We start from the raw sequence: 21942 nt of genomic DNA on the forward strand, positions 1-21942 counted from the left end.
ACCTGGTCTCACTTATGATGCTTTCACACGGGCGGAGACGTGACGGTCAGTGGGTCATGACCTGGGTCAAACAATGACGGAGCTCCTTATTCCAATGTTAGGGTCAAAGGTCCTCCAATCAGAATCATCAATTTGTCACATGTATAATACACATCTAGCTTTTAGCTTTGATGTCCCATTTTGGAAAAGTGATGTGGTCACAAAGACCTTAATGCTGACCTAACGTTTGACCTTTTGGGCATTATTTTAGTCAGCCTAGCTCCAGTCATTTTGGTGTATGCTAAGTGATAACAATCATTTATAACATATTGCACTTATGCAGTGCTTTTGCAGATGCTAGTCAACGGGGTGGAGAATGCTGGAAAAGGATGGGCAGTAGTGGGAGTGAGTTCACTTACCAAGAAAGAACTGTCCTGCGGGTTTCATAAGAGAGCGAGGGAGAGAGAGAGAGAGGAAGATTATTTTTTAACTTAATTGCAGGCCAATTCATAGATTTAACGATTTAATCAAATAAACAGCCTACATTTCGAATGACTACCCGTTTATGATATGCAATAACAAACACTCTGGAAGAGTCCCAGTAAATGGAAACGGGTAAACTCGCGGTTAAACCTTCAATGTTTTCCAGACTACCAAGAATTCCATCCGTTTCTCTCTCTCTCTCTCTAGAATTGGTGGGGGTTGCTTGTTTAAGCCAATTGGCAGAGAGCAACGCTAATGTCATATCGGTGTTGGTCGTGAGCTGAGATCATTACGAACCGGAGATACGGTGACATTCGTAGGTGAACTTTACAGAGTAGACCCTTCACTCGTTTTGCCAACAACATGCAGTCGCCAACATTTGGACGAATCTAACCGCTCAGTTCGGGACAAGTCTACCGGACAGCGGTGCGCTTTCTGGACATTTCATCCTATGCCAATGCGACGTAACGTGAATCGTTTCTACAACTCAAGGAATATTGGTTCTGAACTCTTTGGGGGTAAGGGTACCATTTATATTGCGTCCTTGTATCAGTGTTTCAAGTATCAAATGATCGCCAATAGATGGCATAATGGCAACTGTTTTTATATAGCAATTTCGTTGAACTTTTAAGAGCCTGAATTGAGCTCCCCGGTGAAATGTGTTTATGTAATTATTTTTCACGAGTAGCATCCCTTTATTAGGCTACTATTCACAAGAACCATTGGGCAATTTTTCCTCTAGAGAAGTGAATTTTCGATCAGATGCTCTATCATATTTAAATGCACCGCTGTTGGCTATGAACGCTTGCCGGGCATTTTTTTTTTTAGCAAGGGTCTGAGCGAGGGCTTTCTATATCCTATTTTACATATCAGATATGTCATTCATAATGTTTTCAGAATCCCCATGGTCTGTTAATCATTATGAATGCTTTCCAGAATGGAAATAGCCTAGCCTAACCGTTGAATAAGATCACAAATACTTTCCTTCTCAGCGGTGGTCTTAGGAACAAACCCTTTCTGTATGTACTTGTGGCTATGCGGTCTAAAATATAGTGTGTGTATGTGTCGAGCTTCGAGGTGTGGAGGCCCCCTGGGTTCCAGATGTATGGACTCAGCTGTTGCCTGTCACTTTCGTGACAACTGCTCGGCCAGGCACTGTGACTGTGGCCGCTGCTGCGCTGTCTGTCCGTCTCTCCTTGCGCAATTCCATCCCCGACTCGAAGCGAGCCGCCGTGCGCTCTGCTCAACTAGTGAAGGGAGATTGTGTTCGCTCTCTGTTCACAGTGTCACTTTTCAGTCCTTTTCTGTGGTTTCGTGTGTTTGACATTCTTGGTGGATGGATATACTGTTAAACTAGACTCTCTCAATGAGGGAATGTTGACACACGCACACACTCATCACAATATGTTATGGTAGCCAAAGGCACCAACACATGGACGTGTATGTTGTATTTAATTGACAAAAGCTTTCCTTAAATAATATTTGCTCCCAACGGGAGACAGTCAACATCAACATAAGCCACTAAGCCCTGTATGTATGCTCTCTCTGGAGGCTTGTAGTGTATGGAGCCTAGTGTGGCTCTGTGGCAATCCCTGGGTTCAGTTTCTGCCAGAGGGAGAGCAGGACGACACACGCACGCACGCACGTGTGGGCAAGCACACTGACATGAACGGACCCAGGCAGACTGGCTTGAAATCTGTCACTGTGACCACAGCTGGTAGGCTGCATGGGGGAAAGAAAAACACAGATAGCTTTATTGGCATGGGAAACGTGTTTACATTGCCAAAAAAAAGAAGTGAAATAGATAAAAACAAAAGTCAAATGAACCATCAGAAATTAACATTAAACATTACATACATAAACATTCACATTACATAAACATTCACATACGTTTCAAAATAAGAGAGACATTTCAAATGTCATATTATGGCTATGTACAGTCTCGATCCATCTGCTGATCCCCTACACCGCCCTGTTTAAACCCTGTCAGCTCGGAGAGGTGAGAAAAGACGGACCAGTTCTCACACTTCAGATTGGTGTCTCACAGTGTTATGCATGAGCAGTTTTAACTGAAGGTCTTATTGGACACTTGGTCAGTCAGTGATGGGGTACAATCCATTTGGGGTTGAGTTAGTGTAATCTCTGTCCATGTGAAAGTTATTAGTGAATCTGAGAGCAGAAACATGTGTGTTTGAAACACTATGGCATGCTGTGTGTGTGTGTGTGTGTGTGCATGTATGTGTTTCTTGGGTAAAATAGGGCAGGGAGGGCTCAGAGCAGAAATCAAGGTAGGGGTGTCACCTAGTGGCCAGAAGAGCCACTCACTGCTTTGGTTGGCAGCTTTTTGGGTCAGCTCATCAATGGCATTTAACTATGACATAACTACACTGAACAAAAATATGTCTTAGGTCAGTTAGGATCACCAATTTATTTTAAGAATGTGAAATGTCAGAATAATGATGTCTTGAGATGTCTTGAGATGTTGCTGCAATATATCCACATCATTTTCCCGCCTCATGATGCCATCTATTTTGTGAAGTGCACCAGTCCCTCCTGCAGCAAAGCACCCCCACAACATGATGCTGCCACCCCGATGCTTCATGGTTGGGATGGTGTTCTTCGGCTTGCAAGCCTCCCCCTTTTTCCTCCAAACATAACGATGGGCATTATGGAATTTTCCAAGTTGTTTAAAAGGCACAGTGTGTAAACTTCTGACCCACTGGAATTGTGATACAGTGAATTATAAGTGAAATAATCTGTCTGTAAACAATTGTTGGAAAAATTACTTGTGTCATGCACAAAGTATATGTCCTAACCGACTTGCCAAAACTATAGTTTGTTATTAACAAGACATCTGTGGAGTGGTTGAAAAACAAGTTTTAATGACTCCAACCTAAGTGTATGTAAACCTCCGACTTCAACTGTAACACCATACACCAACGAATGTTGTTGTGATTTCCTGTGATAATATTCAAAGTTGCTTATATATGAAGTATTCTATACATTTCCTCACAAGCACATCTATTTAGGCCTAGACTGAACAGCAGTGTTCATTTAGCGGTTTAGATCATCTAGGAGGAGAAATGAAATCTGTAGAAACCAGGCTTGCTTACAATGGTTTGCAGAGGGTGCAAATCCTCTCATGAATATGTCGTTATTTATGGAGAAAATATTAACTAAGAAAAGGCCCAGGAAAGGGTTTCTGGACCAGCCCCAAACGTCTAGTAATGTTTGGATGTCTCATTTTGGAAGATTTAGCTGAATACCATGAATGTATTTATTTTTTCATTTTTCCATCTAATATGAATCAGAATATAATCCAAGAAGGAAAATAAAAGTTTGGGTTTGTTATAAATTCTCATGGACATGGCCTTGGAAACATTGTAGATGCACCATGGCCAACTGAGTGCCAGCTCAATAAATCTTAAGTTTGTAGAATAGATGGTTCTTCATTAGATTTTTATATGCAGCAGTTCAGTCCTCACAGGATCAGGATTGTGTAGTTTATAACCCTGCCTGCTTATTCTCATACGAATACCCCAAATTACAGTATATTAGGCTGGTCCCAGATCTGTTTGTACATTATTGGCCTATATAGCCAACTCCTATGATCTTTATTAATCGCCTGGTCCCATATCTGTTGGCGCAGTATAACCAATTCTTAAAGTCGTTGTCAATGCCAGTAGGAGTTGGCTATACAGCACAAACAGATCTGGGACCAGGCTACTCAACTCAAGTAGACCTTTCATCCTGTGAAAGTGACTGGTTCCATAACATTAGTGCTGTGGTGTGCCAGTGCATTAGTGTGTCATCAGCTAGAGGTGTGGAGAACTGAGGACAGATCACAGACATGAATCCAATCTTAGACATAAAGTCAGACACGTCGGCGTGTGTGTGCACATGTGTGTGTGTGTGTGTGTGACAGACCCACAGTGTGTGTGTGGGTGCGAGTGTGCTGCTCACGTTTGTGTGTGTGTGTGTGTGTGCGGCAGCCGTCTAGCCGAGTGCGAAAGAGCAGAAATGTAAAGCCCCGGTGCCTGTATGTGTATACGTTTCCTCTGTTGATTTAATACCCCTAGCAGTGAAATGTACACAGAGCTGTGTTTGTGCAGGACTGAATGAATCACCCTCACGTCCGTGTAAATCGCTCTCAAGCCAAACACTCTGGCACTGGGCTGGCAGGCTTTTATCCCCAGACAGAGTGTGTGTGTCTGTGTGTGTCTGTGTGTGTGGGCTCGGCCAGCTCTCTGCATGCCTGTTGAATGGCCTAAAAGCAGTAGGGTATTTCCATGTAAAAATCCCCATGAGCACTAACATGTGAAGTTCATAGGTTCATCACATTTGGTGTCAAATGAAAGCTGAGAGTCAATATTTTTGAGATAGTGAGCCATATATATAAGTTGTTCAACCATTTTCCATCCAAAAAATGTGTAATACGCAATGGCTTTGATTTCTGGTAAAACATATGGCAAATTGGTCTTCAATAAACATCTAGCAGAAAACGTCTTAAAAGGTAGAAACACATAAAACACAATAATGTTGAAGTAAAGACTCTTGCCAGCTAATATCAACATTTACATTTAGCTTGGGAGAAATTATTTGCCGTCTTTAAGTTTAACAAATATTGCCTAGTGTCTTGTCATTCTGTTACCAAAACCCCACATATGTTTAAGATATATTCCAAATGTCTCTCCCTCGTGAAGAGAAAGGATAACGCAAGTTCACCGAAGTAACAAGTAAAGGGAGACCTACCAATTAGTTATAGTGTTTTTACTGATAACAATTTGGTTTAGGATTTATTAAATGATTAAAAATGCATCATTCTGTAGCCAAATCATAACGGTTTTCTTTCTCTTTCTGTTGCATGGTGGTCAAAGCAAGAGTGTGAAAACAGTCTGGACAACCCCTCCCTCTCTCTCTCTCCCTGTCCCTTCTCTCTCTCTCTCTCTCTCTCTCTCTCTCTCTCTCTCTCTCTCTCTCTCTCTCTCTCTCTCTCCAGTTCATGTAATCGCTTATTTTGGAAAGAGGGACCATCAACAGGAAAGAGAAAGGAGGTACTAGATAGAGCAGCAATATTTAGATGTTGACTCACAATGTTTTTACTTTAGTCTTAACAACATTGTTAATTTTAAAAAATGGTGCAAAACCTTGTCAAATGTGAAAGAAATGCAGATGTCCGGACCCCGGTGTCCTCATATGTAGCTACGGCCCTGAGAGAGAGAGAGCGATAGGCTGTGAGCTGTCGGGAATTACCCAGTATTTCATGGCCAGACTAGGGAGAGGTGGAAGTCAAACCATGGCAGTCAATACTGCAGAGTGACTGCAGAGCCCATCGGTGGCCTCGGCCATAAACAGTTTGTGGTAGGATGGCGGGGAGCTGAATGAATTGTGACTTGTTTAAACGCTGGTGGTCCCTACACACACGGTCACTCACAAACTCACTCCATGTAAACTGCTTGAGTTATCATTTTTAGGGCAGTGCAGCCAGAGTGTGCTCGTTCGAAGAGAGGCGATTAAGATACACTATTATCACCGATCTTCTGTAGTAGTTTAATCACAGGTTTGCCTCATGTTTTGTTTGTGTTGAAGATGTTCTACTTTAAACTTTGAACTCAAACAGTTACACTAACTAGCACAAGGTCCTCTATAGGAGTTTTATCATAAATGTATGTTTTCTTTGCGTTTCTTTCTCAAACTTTCATCTCCCAACCTGCTAAAGCTAAGGCCATGTGAGATCTGCCTGCCTAAGCTGTGCCCCACATTGAATTGACATGCTTAGCATTTTTGTAAAGTGATTAAAGGTAGTTAGTGATTTAGCACTTCCAGACACAACTCTGTTTATTAGGAGTTGCAGGATGATGTGGGGGAAAAAAAAGAGACCTGGCACACACATTGGAGTTTTATGCCCTACCAGATCTGTGGTGCTCTAACCACACACACACACACACACAAAGTTTAATGCCCTACCAGATCATCTGTTGCTGCTAGAACCACACACCCAGCGTAATTGTGGGTATAAACATCAGACCACCACGATGATGAAAGTCATACTCCAGCCCACACACACATATTTCATTATTTCCCTATCCATACTCAAGATGCCCAGCTCTGAGGGTGGAATCTTAACCCTTTGACGTGTACAATCATGTATTTGTGATCATTGTTGAGTGGTCCCTGCAGCGTACGATCTCAAATATGTGATTGGAGCAGTAGCAATGGAACGTATGACGCAGCAAACACATCTAAAACACCATTGTTGTCTGAACAGCATTTTTATATATTTTTGTCCCGATGGAAAATAAAGGTCTTAACTTTATTCCTCAATTTGACCTTTTATTGTAAAAGATAAAAGCGAACTTCATCATCCAAGCATCACACGGAACACATCCACAGCCAAACTCATTCCATAATCCAATCTAAATAACAAAACATAAGTTAGCGACCTAACAGCGAGACTAGTTTACAATGTACCACATCTCAGGTGAGCACAAGAGACTAATGTAATGTTGTTTAGAAAATAAATGCGTGTCAGCTAAGCTAACAGCAGCTAAATTCTTCATGATGACAGCCATGTTTGTTTATGTTTGACTTGGCAAAAACTCCCTAGTCCCAGAATGGGATTCACTATAAAATGCAAATAAACAAAGTCAAAGATGGCTGTGCTCATTGCCTGAAAATATTAACTTAGTTTTGACACTTTTTAGCATATTACAAAGCGTCAATGTACTTGCTACATTGTATACAAGAACCGGAGCACATGACTTGACAAGTCGTTTACTGTTTTTGACAAATCACAAAGCAAATACATTTTTTCACCTCGCAGATCATCACACCAAATACAAGCCTACTGCCTAGCCTAACCGTAGGGATGAAAACATTTTAGGGGGGTTTGTGGGGGTTTTCAGTTGTGGGGGTTTTCAAGTCCATAGGGGGTAGAAATGGGGGAAGTTATCGGAGAGGGATATGATGCAGGAAATATTACTATGATGGGGGATTTATCAATAATGGAGGGCAAACACAAGAGAAGTTTATATGCTAAATAAAAATACAACCCCTGGAAAGGGGGGTCTGAGCTGGCAACCCTGAGGTACCAAAGTTACAATCTGATGCCGCTTTCAAAACAACTGGGAACTGGGAAATCTCCGACTTCAGTGCGTTCAAGACAACTGGCAACTGGAAGAAACGGTCATCCAACTCGGATTCCAACTCGGGAACTCTGGCCTCTTTCTAGAGCTCTGACTTTCCGACCTGAAGATCATTGACGTCATGATTTTACCAAGTTTCTTTCAGAGTTCACAGTTGTCTTGAAAGCACCATAAGTCATTAGAGTGAACTATCCCTTGTTATAACATCTTTGGTCTGACAGACGCTTTTGTGACTAAGGGGCAGTATTTTTATTTTTGGAAAAATAACGTTCCCGTAGTAAACGGGATATTTTGTCAGGAAAAGATGCTAGAATATGCATATAATTGACAGCTTAGGATAGAAAACACTCTAAAGTTTCCAAAACTGTAAAACTATTGTCTGTGAGTATAACAGAATTGATATTGCAGGCGAAAGCCTGGGAAAAATCCATACCGGAAGTGCCTCTTGTTTTGAAAGCGCTGCGTTCCAATGCGTCCCTATTGAGCAGTGAATGGGCTATCAACCAGATTACTTTTTCTCCGTATTCCCCAAGGTGTCTACAACATTGTGACGTAGTTTTACGCACTTATGTTGAAGAATACCCGTAAGCGGCTACATTGCGCAAGTGGTCACCTGATGCTCTCAGAGTGATTCTCGCGTAAAATAGATGTAGCCATTATTCCAATCGGTCCTACTGAAAAACCAATTGTCCCGGTGGATATATTATCGAATATATATTTGAAAAACACCTTGAGGATTGATTATAAACAACGTTTGCCATGTTTCTGTCGATATTATGAAGTTCATTTGGAATATTTTTTGGCATTTTCGTGACGGCAATTTCCAGGCGATTTCTCAGCCAAATGTGAAGAACAAACGGAGCTATTTCGTCTACAAAAATAATATTTTTGGAAAAAAGGAACACTGGCTATCTAACTGGGAGTCTCGTGAGTGAAAACATCCGAAGCTCATCCAAGGTAACGATTGAATTTGATTACTTTTCTGATTTCCGTGACCAAGTTACCTGCTGCTAGCTGGACAAAATGCTATGCTAGGCTATCGATAAACTTACACAAATGCTTGTCTAGCTTTGGCTGTAAAGCATATTTTGTAAATCTGAGATGATCGGGTGATTAACAAAAGGCTAAACTGTGTCTCAATATATTTCACTTGTGATTTTCATGAATATGAATATTTTCTAGGAATATTTAGGTCTGTTGCGTTATGCTAATTAGTGTCAGTCGATGATTACGCTCCCTCATGCGGGATGGGGAGTCACTAGAGGTTAAGTGGGGAGTCACTGTGATGCAGTGCCTTAGACCGCTGCGCTAGTCTGGAGGCCCATCAAAAAAGCATTTTACACACATCAAATATGTGTCCATTAAAATCTATTCAATAATCGGAATGCATGATTTGTCACCAGTACTTGAAAACATGTGAATAAAACAGTAAATGCATTATGATCCATACATACATATGGTGTACTACAGCAGAAACGACAACACGATACACAGAAAATAAGGCACAAACTCTGATAGGAATACACACAATTTGTAGGGAAAACAACCAGGAAGGCAATGCGGGAGCCAGCCAGAAAATGTGCTGGGGCAAAACGTTGTTCTGTTCTGACTAGAGATGCGCAATGTCTTCATACTTGATCTGGGGAAACACTAGGGAAGTGTTTGGACTCTCATTGAAGAGAGAAGTTTGTCCGTCTCAGTAAAGCCTCAAACATAAATTGTACGCAACAGTGAAATGGGCTACTTCTTATGTGAATTATTGAGGAGGCGGAACACACCTCAATTCAAACTGTTGTTAGAAAATAAAACTTGTTCGAAAATCATTTCAAATTGACAAGTTAAAACATAGCCTATAGATAATCAGCAGGCAGCTTGCCTTGCTTTAACTTCTTATGGACGGTAGCGTCCCACCTGGCCAACATCCGGTGAAATTGCAGAGTGCAAAATACAAACTACAGAATTATAAATATTTAACTTTCATAAAATCACAAGTGTAATACATCAAAATAAAGCTTAACTTCTTGTTAATCTAGCCACTGTGTCAGATTTCAAAAAGGCTTTATGGCGAAAGCACACCATGCGATTATCTGAGGACAGCGCCCCGCATACAAAAGCATGAAAAACATATTTCAACCAGGCAGGTGCGCCACCAAAGTCAGAATTAGCGATATAATAAATGCCTTACCTTTGATGATCTTCTGTTGGCACTCCAAAAGGTCCCAGATACATCATAAATGGTCCTCTTGTTCGATAATGTCCTCCTTTATATCTATAAAAACTCAGTTTAGCTGGCGCGCTTCAGTCAATAATCCACCATAATCCACCAAAATGCATAAAAAATTAATCCCAAACGTTACTAATACATTTTTTCAAACAGCGTTTATAATCAAACCTTAGGTACACTAATACGTAAATAAACAATACAATTTAAGACGGAGAATCGTTATTGTTTTTACCGGAGAAAAATACCAAAGACCGCGCTCTCTTCCACGCGCTTGGAAACACTACAGCCAAAATGGGAGCCACCTAGAAAAACGTTACATGTTTTCCAAAAACCAGCCTGAAACTCTTTCTAAAGACGTTTGACATTTAGTGGAAGCCCTAAGAACTGCAATCTGGGAGGATTTCGCCTTATAATAAAAGTGTCAGCCATTGAAAACAGTGGAAGGCTAAAACATTTTTTGGGAGGGTTGGTTTGTCCTCAGGGTTTCTCCTGCCATATCAGTTCTGTTCTATACATCATTTTAACAGTTTTAGAAACTTTAGAATGTTTTCTGTACAAATGAACCAATTATATGCATATCCTTGCTTCTGGGCCTGAGTAACAGGCAGTTTACTTTGGGTACGCTTTTCATCCGGATGTGAAAATACTGCCCTCTACCCAAGAGAGGTTAGGGGCAGGGCTGGTAACTGTCCTGTTGCATAACAATCACATTTTGGAACAGTGAGCGCATTCTGCCATCACGCACATGAAAAAACTCACGTTGGGGCAATGGTATGAGAGATTTGGAACTCACATGTGAAAATGTTAACCTGATATGCGCACACTTAAGTTGATGATAGCATAAATCATGTGTTGATTGCAATGGAGCATTTGCACATAAACTTAGATGGAAAATTGGTCCTGTCCAACCTGATCCAGACACAGACTACACACTTAGACAAAACGGTGCTATCTAGAACATTAAATGGTCCTTTGGCTGTCCCCATAGGGGAACCCTACGAAGAACACTTTTTGGTTGCAGGTAGAAGAACCCTTTTGGTTCTAGGTAGAACCCTTTTTTGGTTCAATGTAGAGATTTGTCTACACAGGGTTCTACATGGAACCCAAAAGGGTTCTCTTATGGGGACAGCCGAAGAACCTTTTTGGAACCCTTTTTTCTAAGAGTGTACTAGCCCCATAGGAGGGCCTGTTTTTCCCTTCTCCTCATCTATGGGGTTCCGAGTCTTACGTGGCCATCCTTCCAAATCTTGTCTTGGTATGTGAGAAGCCTGGGCTTAAGAGGTTATGGGTTTCCTACTAGTAATCACAGTAGCATCACAAGGATAGGAGAGGAGAAAAGAAAACATCACCCTGAGACATAGTCATTAAAGAACACAGCTTGTTTACCTGGACCCCAACAGGAAAGTAATCTAGAGCCTTCTGTCCCTGCCGGACCCCTGGCTGGAAGTATGCAAAACACTCTTCCCCTCCCCTGGTCCTTCCTGTGTTTCTCATTCCAGACCCGCCGGCCTGTAGTCCAGCCCCCAGTCTGTTGTCATTGTCAGGAGAGGTCATGCCAGGGAGAATTGATGATATGGAAAAGGTCAGGTATTTAATGGATTCTATTGGGTGTGGGGGTTTATACATGCTGCAGTGAATGTATTTTCTGGGATTTACTAGGTTGCGAGCTCTAGTAGACAATACAATACTTTTATCTAGAATTTGGGTGTTATTAGAACTTATGTGAGACATTCATTTTGCCTATAGGCCTAAAGTAAGTGTTGATGAGGTGTCTTCAGTGGCTGGTAACATACATAGTGGTCTGGTCACATTCTCATTATTTAGCTAAAACGCATAACCACAAATGCCAAAAATGGTAAGGCATAGAATGGAATGATATTCAGTAATTCTAAATGGTTCTGAGAAACAATCATTAGATTAAAGCCCTAAAATGAGCAGACTCAGATAAATTCTCCTTCTTCAAGATTTAAAGCGGCCACTTTTCATGCATTCCTACAAGGTCTAATACTGCTACTCATGTGAGATCATCTCTATCTCCTGGTCCAGAGATAATTCTCTAGTGTGATCTTCAAGCACACGCCTGCTGATAGCCTCAAGTGTGTGTGTGTGTGTGTGTGTCTAGCCTCCAGCGCCAGAAGGCCATAGCATGCTTATATAGCCACTTGACCTCATTCACCATTCTCCATGTGAACCTCTGAATTAGATTACAGTCCAGAGGTGTGGTTCACTGATGCGTGTTGCGTGGATAAACAAACATAGAACAGTAGTGACTGAGGAGAGGTTCTCACAGGCCCTGCACGGGAGGAGAAGATGAATGATACAAAGACAGAAAACTGTCCCTTACTTCCTTCCTAAATGCCTTGCATGGTCCCATATCCTCCTCCTGACATAAGTGAGTTCTCTATCTCTCACTGCACATCGATTAAGTAGCTTGCTCTCTCACTTTCTTTCTGTTACGGGTCATTTCCTCCCGAATCAAAGAGCATGACACCATTGAGGGTGTCAGCTGATCCAGGGCGAGAGCGACGGTATAGTCCATCCCCTCCCTGCCTTCCCCTTCAAAGTAGTTGATGGACAGTGAGATGGAACAAGGGAAGGCCTGTGTAAGATCTCGCGCTCTCTCCCCCTCTCTGTGTGAATTATCAATAGCAGCCCATTCAGGGCTCCCTAACACTTGTTGTGGAGCTAACATCTTGCCTTCCAGTTGATCATTTTTGCAGGACATGAATCATCTCATTGCAGTCGGCTTCATCCTCCATGTGTATTTTCCTTTGTGTGCTAACTAGTGTTTACCCCCATGTTGTGAGTAGACTTATCTTTTGTCATCTGGTGGAAGTGACTATAAGCCACAGTTGAAGGTGGGCTGGAGGCTAACCTAGAGGTGGGTCAATATTGACGCGAGACTAACCGAGGATGACATACCTAGCAGAGTAAACCCCAGGGCCACAATAGCCCCAGCCAGATGACAAAGAGAGGTTTGTTTGCCCTGCTACGACCTCCATGGCAGCTCCTAGAGTGTAGAAGAGAGAGAGAGAGAGAGAGAGGAGTTCAAAGAGCTGAGGCTTTGTTTGGTGTGCTCACACTGTCTTCCTGTTCTGACTGTTAGGGTGGTGGCAGTGGCACTAGCTTCAGATGTAGATGTAATGTGCGGGGTGTGTGTGTGTATGTATGTGTGGTTGTGTGTATGCGCACGCGTGCATTTGCACAACCACACGAGCACAACCACAGTACAGTCAGATCAGAAGATGACTCAACAAAGCAAACAACATAATAACATTTCTTGAAGGCAAATGAATAACAGTTTATTTTTTATCGAATTGCCATTAAAATGTTGCGAAATCCTTCAGCATGTGTCCACAAAGCACATTCCCACATGGTAGACCATGTCATTCCTTAAAGTTGATTGAAACGTTTAGATGTCATTAGTGACCTTAGAAGGTAACAGTTCCAACAATAACACAGAGACGCTGACAGAAGAAAACATACATAGCCGGTGTCCCAAATGGCACCCTATTCCCTACGTAGTTCACTCTAAAGGGGAATAAGGTGCCATTTGGGATGCAGTCATAGTGGCCTGGGTTCTAAGAATAAGAAGCCCCGTGCCATGGGAATGACATGTGCAATCTGTGAGGTGATAAGACAGGGGCTGGTGTCCTGTTTTCCATTCCTCACATAGCCTAGCCTGCACACTGTTAAAGCTGTGCGTTCAGTTTAACCTCCTGGGCCCAGGGCACTATAATGGTTATAGCTTGGCCTCCGTCGGCTATGTCTGTTCCTCTGTAATCTCCCAGAATCTAAATCTTGTGTGCACTAACTAGCTAGCTACACACTTTGAGTCAGCATAATATTTATTTTAACAGTCCGTAATGTTCTTTTGACTCAGGGTTCTGTGGTCTTTCAGCAGACTTCAGAATGGCTCTCTGAATGGATCGCTCTTAAAGCTCAGACACACCGGTAGGATTGTCCAACGTTTGCCTGCCGACCGTACAAAGGTATGTGGACAGCCCTTCAAATTAATGGATTTGGCTATTTCAGTCACACCCGTTGCTGACAGGTCAAGCACACAACCATGCAAGCTCCATAGACAAACATTGGCAGTACAATGGTCTTACTGAAGAGCTCAGTGAACTTTCCAATAAGTCAGTTCATCAAATTACTGCCCTGCTAGAGCTGCCCTGGTCAACTGTAAGTGTTGTTATTGTGAAATGGAACCGTCTAGGAGCAACAATGGCTCAGCCGCAAAGTGGTAGGCCACAGAAGCTCACAGAACTGGACCGCCGAGTGCTGAAGCGCGCAGCGCGTATCGTCTGTACTTGGTTGCAACACTCACTACCAATTTCCAAACTCCCTCTAGAAGCAACGTCAGCACAATAACTGTTAGTCGAGAGCTTCAAGAAATGGGTTTACATGGCCGAGCAGCCGCACACAAGCCTAAGATCACCACTCACAATGCCAAGCGTCAGCTGGAGTGGTGTAAAGGTTGCCGCCATTGGACTCTGGAGCAGTGGAAACGCATTCTCTGGAGTGACGAGTCACGCTTCACCACCTGGCAGTCTGACAGAGTAATCTGGGTTTGGTGGATGCCAGGCGAATGCTACCTGCCCGAATGCGTAGTGCCAACTGTAAAGTTTGGTGGATAAGGAATAATGGTCTGGGGCTGTTTGCCATGGTTCAGGCTAGGCCCCTTAGTTCCAGTGAAGGGAAATCTTAATGCTACAACATACAATGACATTCTAGATGATTCTGTGCTTCCAACTTCATGGCAATAGTTTGGGGAAGGCCCTTTCCTGTTCCAGCATGGCAATGCCCCTGTGCACAAAGCGAGGTCCATACAGAAATTGTTTGTCGAGATCGGTGTGGAATAATTTGACTTGCCTGCACAGGTCCCTGACCTCAACCCCATCGAACAGCTTTGGGATGAATTGGAACGCCGACTGCGAGCCAGGCCTAATCGCCCAACATCAATCCCCGACCTCACTAATGCTCTTGTGGTTGAATGGTAGCAAATCCCCACAGCAATGTTCCAACATCTAGTGGAAAGCCTTTCCAGAAGAGTGGAGGCTGTTATGGCAGCAAAGGATGGACCAATGCCCATGATTTTGAAATTAGATTTTTTTCGACAAGCAGGTGTCCACATACTTTTGGTCATGTAGTGTATCTACGCAAATGTTGCTATTTTGTAGAAAGCCTGTGTTGATACTAGCCAGATGGCCACAGCTATATAACTACCTAGCAAGATGATGAGGAAACAATTTAATTCACTCTCCATAATCCCATAGCCAAATGTTTAACTAGCTAACATTAGCATATTTGCTAGCCAGCACAACATCGCTAGCTAGCTAGCTAAGGACTGCACTAACTCAGAAGCTAACACAGACAACTGTTTCATGGAAACTAGATAATCCATTGTCATTTCATTATGATGTCAATACTAGCTACAGTGATTAGCTACCTTGGAGGAAGTATCTAGTGTTGTGTGCATTGCGTCTGTGCTAGCTACCAACCCATAGCCTACAATGCATATGAAATGTTACTGACTCATCCGTGGATATCACTGGCAGCCGGTCCCATTTAAGATGAGGGAGGACAAATACATTTTTATGAGCATGGCCTTATTTCTATTACAGCATATTCCATTCACCTAGCTCAATGTAACATTGACAGGTTTAGGCTACTACATGATACTAAAATGTTCCCTATAACCCACCATGAGGTTGATACAGCCTAGCCAACGAATGAAAGTTTACAACGCAGGTGCACAGGTCAAGATAAATAAGAGTAATCAAGGTGATAGGCAGTGACATCTAGCTGCTGATCTAGGTTTTAATCATTAGTACAACAGTTGCAAACAAGAGTTTATATTGGATAAAGCCAGGTATGTTTTCCCCGTTTCGGCCCATTTAATTCCGTTTAAGAAATGTTTCTCAACAGAATCGTCAGAATGATTAGATCCCTGATCGCAAGCAAACACAGAACTAGCCGCCACATATAAACCGCATGATAACTTTGCTCGTTGTATATATAATTCCTTCTCGCATCTACGCTCTCTCCTCCTCTCACCTTTTCCCTTCACTTGTGGACTTCCGTGAACAATACAACAGCTGTATGTGACCAGGCGAAAAAACCTTACGAAGCCAAACTTTCATACCATGACGCTAACTGTTAAACACAGCCTACATAGTTTTCACCATATTAACGTCATAGTCAACATAGCTAATAGAACTATAGCTTCATAAAAAGCTGCTTCTTAGGACTGACCCCAATTAGTCGACTGGTCAATATCACTTCCCTATTAAATACATCGCCAGTAGTACATTTACCGTTAATCCCTGTAATTTCTAATCTACAATGTTTGTTTGGTTATGGTAATTTCTGTTAATGCATTCAATATATTATTTATTCCAGTCTTACCTTTCTTATTGTCAGAGTGGATACATTATTTGCAATGTTGAGTAAGGACTCACACCTGAGAACGTATAGGCTACCTGGCCAGCGTGCAAATACAGACACAAATGTGCCCATTTGTGGATCTGATAGTATTTCTGATTGGTATAATGCACCACCACTAATGAACTGTGGAGATTCTCAAAGTTATGTTTTCTTCACCTTAAAAAGCAAGCAACAAAGTCTGTTTTTACATCTGTTGAGAATGACAATAGTTCCTCGATGTATTTGAAAAATCTTTCCAGCTCTCTTCCTTTCGATAATAATTCAGTGTGAAAGTGAAAGATGTCATGCTCTGATCCAGTGGAAACGTCATAAAATAGGCCTACCTGATTTACTTATCAGTGCTTGACTTGGACTGAAATAGGTTCCAGTACTCATTTTGGGTGCTGCTACTGTTTATATTTAGGTGCTGGGGCTCCACAATACTTTTGAGCTAATATTCTATAAGAGGAACAGGAGCTTAAGCAGTAGAACATTTTAGGTGCTGGTACTCAGCTCCGTTGAGCTCCTGCCCAAGTCAAGCACTGCTTCTTATCCCTTGCACAAATAGCCTACAGCTGTGTCTGTCCCGAGCTCACTGGCACAGGAAACTGTGAGGGCCTAGAATATTTAATACAATGTTGCAAGTTCGGTAGTGGAAACATCACTTCAGGCTGGACCCAAGTTAATAGTTGATCAAATGTTTCAAGTTTGTTGCAGACAGGCCATACCCATGTGATTTGTAGGATTTTTTAAAATCAGGATATTGGATCAGAGACTCACCAGCAGCAAGAGCGACATCATTAATATATACAGAGAAGAGAGTCGGTCCAAGAATTTAACCCTGTGGCACCCCCATAGAGACTGCCAGAGGCCCGGACAACAGGCCCTCAGATTTGACACACTGAAGTCTGTCGGAGAAGTAGTTGGTGAACCAGGCGAGGCAATAATTTGAGAAACCCAGGCACTGTTGACACTGCCGATGAGGATGTGGGGATTGACAGAGTCGAAAGCCTTGGCCAGGTCAAAGAATACACCTGCACAGTATTGTTTCTTATCGATGGCGGTTAAGATATCGTTTAGATCCTTGAGCGTGGCTGAGGTGCACCCATGACCAGCTCTGAAACCAGATTGCATAGCGGAGAAGGTACGGTGGGATTCGAAATGGTCGGTGATCTGTTCGTTAACTTGGCTTTCGAAGACCTTAGAATGGCAGGGTAGGATAGATATAGGTCTGTAGCAGTTTGGGTCAAGAGTCCCCCCCCCTTTGAAGAGGGGGATTGAAGGTTTTGTATTAAAGAATGTACACAGAGGAGGACAGAAGATAGCTCTCCTCCGGCTACATCATGGTGCTACCCTACAGAGTGCTGCTGATGCTATGGTAGACCTTCATTGCAAAATAGTGTTTTTTAATCTATTATTTGGTTACATGAACATATTTAGTATAGTGTTATCTAAAAAGGATCACTTTTTAATGTTTCACTATTTTTATTTTTACGAAATTCGCTGAGGATGGTCTTCCCCTTCTTCTGAGGAGGAGCTTACACTGGTGGATATATACGTAGAAAATGTACGTAATTGCTCCCCCATGTGGGGGTTTGTGCTCTCTGTTTGGCTCAAAGTCAAGTTGTTGGCCACTGATGAGCATTGCGATTCTACAAGTATAATCGGTAGATCGCTACCGGGTCGGAACACAGCAGGTACCGCTTTTGTTATAGTAAGAGAAGGAACGGCCTCCCCCTGTGATAAGTACCCATCAGCAGTCTATCGGCAGTGAGATTCTTGGTGTGTTTCATGAATTACCCCTCTGTGGCGACCTCTGACCTCTTCTGTTGTCCACAATGCGACCCCCAGCTACAGACAGGCCTGGACACTGGTCCCCCGAGCCCAGCCCAGGGCCATGGTCAAACATAGCTGTCTACTCAACCAGCGCAAACTGTCTGGTGACGATGGACGTCTCATACTTCACCCCTGGCCCCTGGACAGAAGTCTAATAATGGGGTCTGGGACTTCTATGTCCCCTGAAGCTTAACTCTAGGCTACCTGTGACCGCTAGCTAGCCATCCACATTTAGAGGTGAAGAGGTCAACATCAGAGCCAGGGGAGGAAGGCCATGGGGGCTATGGAAGGAGTGGTATAATTCAGCCTCTTTTCCTTTCTCTTCTTCTTTCTGTTCTGTTTTTTTTACTACCACCTTAATGAGAATGAAGCATCACTACTGACTGTGTCAGAGTTCCCTCTGTGCAGTGGTACTGGAGCATGTTAAATTAGCCTGTTATAAAATACTGTAGCTAACAGAGCCAGTGTTCCTCCAGGAATGTTAATGATTGTGTTAAGAATGGCGCCGGAGCTATTATATGGAAGAGTAACACTCCGCCAAGCAAGCAGATGTGGCTAAAATAGCTAAATTCCTATATTCCATCTGAAAAAAATTACATACAATTTACATAATAAACCCTTTGAATTTACTGATGTCTGGGGGGGACTTTCAGCAGTTTCTAGAGACGTCACCTTAGCTGCCTCATTATTATTTTCTTCATTAATGCATTGTTATTATTACTTGTTTTTGCGTTGAATAATTTATTTTCTAGCATTGGATGTGAAGGTCATTCTGTCTCATTTTTTTCTTGTTAATCATTGAAGCGTGTGTTGGGGAGGGAAGGGTTTTACACGATGTGCTCCCATGTAGCATGCTGTGTAGGTGGAAGGAATAACAGGGCATTATCTGTGTCCTATTGTTGCTGATGATTGTAAAAAATGACAATAAATATGTTGTTAAAAAACAGAATAGCGCCGGAGGGGATGACCGCCGCTTTATGGGCTCCCGACCAATTGTACTATTATGTGTGTTTTTTGCACAGTTTAAAAGAAATGTTATAATTTGTCCGCCATCGTTTCATATAACGGAAAGGAGCTTCTGGACATCAGAACAGCAATTACTCACCTCTAACTGGACAATGATTTTTCTTTAATGTGTTGGGCGCGAAGGAAATACTGCTCTTCCCAAACCAGGCCCATATCCCTGACATTCGTATTAAGAGGAGACGCTGTTACAGAGGTCGAAGAGCCGGATGTCTGGTGAGACTGCATTGACGAGTGGATAATCCGTCTTTACCCTCCAATCTACTGGCGAACGTGTAGTAACTGGAAAATAAACTGGATGAGCTCCATTCGAGACTATCCAATCAATGAAAAACAGTAATATCCTATGTTTCACAGAGTCGTGGCTGAACAAGAGCATGGATAATATACAGTTAGCGGGGTTTTCTGTGCATCAGCAAGACAGTACAGCAGCCTCCGAGGGTGGTGTGTGTTTCATTGTCAACAACAGCTGGTGCGCAATCTCTAATATTAAGGAAGCCTCAAGGTTTTGCTCGCCTGAGGTAGAGTACCTCATGATAAGCTGTAGGCCACACTATTTACCAAGAGAGTTTTCATCTATATTCTTCGCAGCTGTCTATTTACCACCACAAATCGATGCTGATCACACTCAATGAGCACACTCAATGAGCTGTATAAGGTCATAAGAAAACAAGAAAATGCTCAACCAAGAGGCGGCGCTCCTAGTGGACAGGGACCTTAATGCAGGAAAACTGAAATCCATTTTAAGTCATTAATACCAGCATGTTACATGTGCAACTAGAAAGAAAAAAAATCTTTATCACCTTTACTCCACACACAGAGACATGTACAAAGCTCTACTTTGCCCTCCATTTGGCAAATCTGACCATAACTCTATCCTTCTGATGTGACAGTGATGCGCTCTATACGGAAGTGGTCAGATGAACTGGATGCTAGGCAAACAGGGCTGTTTCACTAGCACAGAATGGAATATGTTCCGGGATTCAATCGATGGCATTGAGGAGTAATACCACATCAGTCACCGGTTTCATTAATAAGTTCATCGACGATATCGTACCCACCGTACGTACATATCCCAACCAGAAGCCATAGATTTCTGGAAACATCCTCACTAAGCTAAAGACTAGAGCTGCCCAGATAATGCCAAGAGTGTGCAAAGCTGTCATCAAGACAAAGGGTGGCTACTTTGAAGATTTTCAAATATAAACTATATTTTGATTTGTTTAGCACTTTTTTGGTTACTACATGAGTCCATATGTGTTATTTCATAGTTTTGATGTCTTCACTATTATTCTACAATGTAGAAAATAGTAAAAAATAAAGAAAAACCCTGGAATGAGTAAGTGTGTCCAGACTTTTGACTGGTACTGTAGACTAACCCGTACCCCTTCCCATTGACTCGGTACTTGCATATAGACTCGTTATTGTTATTTTATTGTGTTACTATTTTACTTTTAGTTTATTTAGCAAATTTTTCCTACTTACTTTTTTTTAATACACCTGTTATATTCAGCATGTGACAAATGCAATTTTATTGTATTTTATTTGTGCGTTTGATGGGATCCCTGACTGTGCTGAGAGAAGAAGTGTTTAACTGTTTCACTCAAGAGTATTGTCGACTGCCATAGTTTGCCTTTTGAAGGCCTTGTGGGTCGTCGGGAAAACGCTTCCATGTGTGGGAAGGAAGGGAATGGATTTTTTCATTTTATTTCATGGCCTCCTTCGTTACAACGAATAGCCACGGAGCGCTCGCACCCTGGCGGGTTCAACTAGGCGGTCCAGAAAATGTGCCAGTTTAGCTTTGGGCTAGAAACGAACAGGAAATGGTTTCCCTCCTCCTTGGTGTGTGGTGTGTGTGTGTGTGTCCCTCACCATGCAAGTGGATAAAGTGTTTAACTCTGAGGAGAGCTGGAGGAAAAGTAAGTCCCAGATGTGTGATGTGTTTAGTTGCAGTTTTGTTTGTGTCTTTTTGTGTGTCAAATGTTGCGGGTGGTGTATCCTTCTGACGCTGAGGTCAGCTAGAAGTCTGGTCAGAGGTTAGAGGTCATTCTCAGAGAGCAGGAGTCACATCCTGAACCTGGATGTTGACCTACTGAGTGCTGTTCCAACAGGAACAGAAGCAGGAAAATTTAAAGTTGTCTCTCAGGTACGGAAAGAAATAGCCTTTTTCAAAAGAAAGACATTCGAATTGAACAAAGTTTCAAGTTCACTTGCTATATGTAATACTGTATACATTTTTACTCACCAGAGTTCTCAGAAACTCACCAGAGATCTCAGCTTGACCTTAACCAAACTGTTGAACTGTCATTTTAAAGTTAACAAGAGCAGGACCACATATGACAGGCTTTGCTCTGTTACTATGGCAGCAGCTTTTATGCTAGTAAGTGTGTAGTATACTTCCCATTTAGCTTTAGTCTCTGCTGTGTGTAGTATAAGACATTTCCTTTCAGCCCTAGTCTCTGCTGTGTGTAGACTGCCATGGTCCTTTGTTCAGTGATAGTGTCCTCAAATAAAGGTTATTCCTCCCTTTAACAGCCCTGAGGAGCTCTGTCGCTCTATACTTCCCATTGTATCCAATGAGCTCCCCACTTTACAACTGGGTGAGAGGGTGTCAAATTGCGGATGAAATACGATGACCAACCTATCCCTGACTATCCTAGGATACATCCTGAATGGCACCCTATTCCCTATTTAGTGCACTGCTTTTGACCAGGGCCCAACAATTAGTGCACTATATAGGGAATAGAGTGCCATTTGGGATGCAGCCCTAGATTGTACTGTAACAGTGTTGGTGATGCAGTTAGACAGGAGTGTTGTCGTTAT

General features: G+C 42.5%; 1 protein-coding gene across 2 annotated transcripts in view; it reads left to right on the top strand.

Annotated features, from left to right (window-relative positions):
- The first annotated feature begins 392 nt into the window (after positions 1-392).
- Positions 393-21942, top strand: part of LOC110524604 (prickle-like protein 1) — a 49752-nt gene continuing 28202 nt past the window's right edge. Inside the window, exon 1 of one of the 2 annotated variants that reach the window (XM_021604437.3) lies at positions 393-980. The gene's annotated coding sequence lies outside the window, so the exon portion shown is untranslated. Of the gene's footprint in view, positions 981-13714; positions 13824-21942 lie in introns of those variants that run through there. The other variant, XM_036979638.2, reaches the window with a different exon arrangement.

This window comes from Oncorhynchus mykiss, chromosome 1 (genome assembly GCF_057628025.1).
Source record: "Oncorhynchus mykiss isolate SJ-2025 chromosome 1, ASM5762802v1, whole genome shotgun sequence".
Taxonomy (NCBI): domain Eukaryota; kingdom Metazoa; phylum Chordata; class Actinopteri; order Salmoniformes; family Salmonidae; genus Oncorhynchus; species Oncorhynchus mykiss.